Source organism: Octopus bimaculoides, chromosome 15 (genome assembly GCF_001194135.2).
Source record: "Octopus bimaculoides isolate UCB-OBI-ISO-001 chromosome 15, ASM119413v2, whole genome shotgun sequence".
In the NCBI taxonomy this organism is placed as follows: Eukaryota; Metazoa; Mollusca; class Cephalopoda; order Octopoda; family Octopodidae; genus Octopus; species Octopus bimaculoides.
In genome coordinates, this window is record NC_068995.1 from 35,311,422 (window position 1) to 35,316,059 (window position 4,638).

Genomic DNA, 4,638 nt, shown 5'->3' on the forward strand with positions numbered 1-4,638 from the left:
TATATATATGTATGTATGTATCAAACGATGGATAGGTGTCGATTCATTACACTTGAATTTTAATTGATTAATGTGTGCATTATTTCATTATAAAATGCCATTTTCTTCCGATGTGTACCGAATCACAATATTAAAAGCAATTAAAGACATTTAAACAGAATCTCTTTTTACTTTCCAGAAATCCACGGCAAGTACATATTTAGTGTTTCCACGACCTTCGTTGTCCGCTGAATGTGTGTGCCAAATCAAATAAGTATTCTTATAGCGTTTAATATGCGTAGGGTGTATTTAAGATTTATAGCCTTGAAAGAGGTTAGTCGCCATTGTAAGGGGTGGGGAGAATAGACAACCAAACGCTGCATCTCCACAATTAAGGAAAAGATAGTTCTGTTTATCGTATGATACATGTCAACCTGAGATATAGGGTTAAAAGTGAAAGATAAAGTTCAACAGTTATTTATATGTAATAAAGATTGTTTGCCAACATAACATGGCAGTCCTGGTTTAGGACTAATGTTGCTGTAATTTAGCCCCAGGAGACGATGCTACCACAACATCGACCACGACTGCTTAAATTCGCAAGCTAACCTGTCATATCTCTCGACTTTTCTTTCTTCCTTATCGCATATCTTGTTGCCAGCTGGGCATGCTATATATATATGATCCAGCATAGTTTGATCTCTCCTGTGGCTAAATTACAGCAACATTAGTCCTAAACCAGGACTGCCATGTTATGTTGGCAAATAGTCTTTACTACAAAGTACTGTTGCTGAATATCTCACGTTGTGAGATTTAAAAATAGTTATTTATATGTTTATCTTTTTAACATCCTTTTCATGTCAGCTTTATTGCTAAGTGAATGATTCATGGAGACATGAAGACCAGAATTCTACTATAGAGGGGAAAGCGGGGTAAGAATAAGGATGGTATTCATCGAGTTAATAGATAAATAAGGAAGTATACTGTTAATAGCATACCATAACACTATTACATGAAAGCAAAGTGATAATATAAGAGAAAGATTATAATAAATAAACATTAAAGTAGAAAACAGGAGTTATAATAAAAGGAGTCGGGTTATAATGGAGGAAATTGGATGAGAATAAAAATGGAATTGGCAAAGACTATATAAATCAGGGAAACTATAATAATAATAATGATAATAATAATAATAATAATCATAATAATAATAATAATAATAATAATAATAATAGAACGCATCGTCGAAAATAGAAATGCAAAGATCCTATGGGATTTTATGATTCAGTGCGACCATGATATAGAGAATAGGAAGCCGGACATAGTCTTAAACGAGAAAGCAAACTAACTATGGTGGATCATAGATATAGCATGCCCAGCTGACAACAAGGTATGCGATCAGGAAGAAAGATAAGTCGAGAGATATAACAGGTTATCTTGGAAATTTAAGCAGTTGTGGTCGATAAAAAAGATAGCAGTAGTACCAATAATTGTCGGAGCCTTGGAAACAGTGAGCAAAAGTCTCGAGAAGTACGTGGAAGAAATAGGGGCTGGAATGAGGGTGGATCACTTGCAGAAAACAGCACTGCTTGGAACCGTTCGAATACTCCGGAATGCGCTCGAAAAGTAAGAGGTGTTACCTTAGTTCACTGGTAGTGAACAGCTGACACTGTAGTACATCTCCAGCGTTAGCTATGCAAAGGCACTAATAACTAATAATAATAATAATAATAATAATAATAATAATAAGAAGAAGAAGAAGAAGAAGAAGAAGAAGAAGAAGAAGAAGAAGAAGAAGAAGAAGAAGAAGAAGAAGAATCAACAAGTAACTGCAGAATGGTGGAGAAGAAACAATAAGTCATATTGTCTCTGGCTACTCAATCCTGGCTAAGAAGTAATATATTCACAGACACAACAGAGTTGGGACCTATATACATTGGAAGCTAAGACGACACTATGGAATAACAACAGAAAATGATGGCATAGGTACTCGCCAGAAAAGGTCACATAAATGAGAAAGAAACCATACTCTGGGACATGCCAAAAGAGACAGATAGAGAAATTAAGGACAATAGGCTGCATACAGTTGTTAGAGGTCACCAAGAAAAAATGCTTTCTAATGAATTTATCAATACCAACAGATGACAATAATTCTCTAAAAGAAACGGAGAAACTTTCAAAATACAAAGATCTGGAAATAGAGGTTACCCGAATGTGGAGTCTAAAAGTAGAAACAATTCCTATTATAGTAGGCGTATAGGTATGATTAAAAAAACATTCAAACAAATGCACAATAAACATATCAGGACTAACAATTATAAATAAATAATACAGAAAATAGCACTACTAGGCACCGCGCACGTAAAGCACTTTCAATACAGTAAAAATAAGAGCATCACGACAATCTACAGCACTTACCCGCGGTACACAAAACTGCGCTCGGCAGTACAGTTAAAGCACGTGATAAAAACAGACTACTGAATAATAATAATAATAATAATAATAATAATAATAATAATAATAATAATAATAATAATAATAATAATAATAACAATAATAATAATAATATAGAGCGTGTGATAGTTAAAAAGATAATAGAAGAAAGGTTGGGAATAGCGCAATGGAAGATAAAAGAAATAAGATCAAAATAACAGGATACAGTATAATAGCAGGTAAAGGGTATATTTGGAGCGTAAAAATAATTATAATAAACTAATTGTAGAATGGTAGAACAGTATAATATAGAAGTCCCATAAATAAGTTAAATACAAGATTGAATACGAAAAATTCATTTCTTATAGATTATAAATAGTCAGACAGAGAAAAGCAGTATTTATTTTAAAAAATTGTTTTTAAAAATATGATAAATAAAAGCACGCATTAATTATAGCAAGGTGTAAAAAACAAAGTAGTGTTATTAGCATACTACAGTAATATTAAAACATATAATCTTTCAAAGAGGATTTATGAGGTTTCTTAGTAAACAACACAAATAGAAAATAATCCATTTCCGTATCAGTCAACTAGTAGCGAGTATAGATCACGCGTTTAGTTATATTTCTAGCAACGTTAATACTGGTGTAATTAGGAATCTATGGGTATAAGATACCAAACACGATTAAATGTAATTAGAAGTAATAAAAATAATGCATAATTATAAAAGCATGGTCATATGCCAATAGGGATAGGTGTTACATGATAGACAGTTTCTAGTATATATATATATATATATATATACACTAATTTTATTATCAACTTATCAAAGGAGTACATTTGTATGCTGTTCTCTTCCGTCAACCAAATTCATTTACAGGATATATTTAATGTAATGTGTGTTTCTTGATTAGCCCAAGGGCTAGTAATATAGTGAGTCTGGTTCAACTAATAGTATACTTGACCTGAATATCTTTCTGCCTGTGCTTTGGTACGAAGGTTTGTATTCGTCTATAGTTGCTGTGCATGCATTTTAATTTTGACTCGACCCGGTGCCTTAGCATTTTAGCGCCTGGTTCAACTCAACCCTAATATATTTTGTGTATATATAAGGTCGTCAAATATGAAATTTGTACAACAAAAAAGAAAAGTTTGCTAATGTTTTATAAATACAAGGAATAGTTTTATTCATCAAAGTATGCACCCATATTGCCAATAAACCTTTGGCATTTCAGCGGTAGCTTGTCCAGCCCGGAAGAGTAAACGCCTGGCAATACAATCTTGGAAGTCCTGTTTTACAGCATCGGCGGAATTAAATTTTTTCATATCAAAATTTATACAAATTTTGTAAGAAGTGGTAGTCAGTGGGGGCAAGATCAGGAGAGTATGGTGAATGATGGAGAACTTCCAACTCCAACTCCTGTAGTTTTGCCAGCGTCATTTTTGCACTGTGTGATCTGGCGTTGCCTTGCAGTGAAATAGGAGCAGATCCGTTGACTAATTTAGGTTGTTTCTTTTTGTAAGTTTCTGCTTCATTTGTCTAGTTGGCTGCAGTATACTTCGTCCGTGATTGATGAGCCAGGTTTAATGAAATCATAAGGGATCACACCTGCGCCAGACCATCATACACACACAATCAGCTTCTTTGATGAATTTTGCTTTTTAGACTGTGTTTTGGTGGCTCGACTTTGTCCAACCATTGTGCTGAACGTTTACTGTTGTTGTATTGGATCCATTTCTCATCACATGTTGCAATTCGATTAAAAAATGATTCATTTTTGTGACGAGAAAGCAGCATAATGCAGGCTTCAAAACCCACTTATCCAACTTTTTCACTTTACCGATTTGAACTAGTTGAGTCAATATTATTTGTTTGCTAACACCAAAAAACAACGATAATTCATGAGCACTTTGAGATGGATCTGACTCGACGGTCGCTTTCAGTTCATCATTATCCACCAGGCTGTCTATGATACAGTATTTCCAAGAAAGAATTCATATTTCAAAACTGTTCGAATTTCCGATTATCCCTCTCTAAAGAAAAATAGCAAAACATTTATAAATATTTTATAAAGCACAAAATGTATTCGAATAAAGAAATAGATTTTTCAGTTTTCTAACAAAAAATATTGTCAAAATTTAATAATGACGCAAAATGAGCAGATGTCAAATTTTACCATATACCTTACTACAAATTTCATACTTGACGACCTAATATCTCTCTCT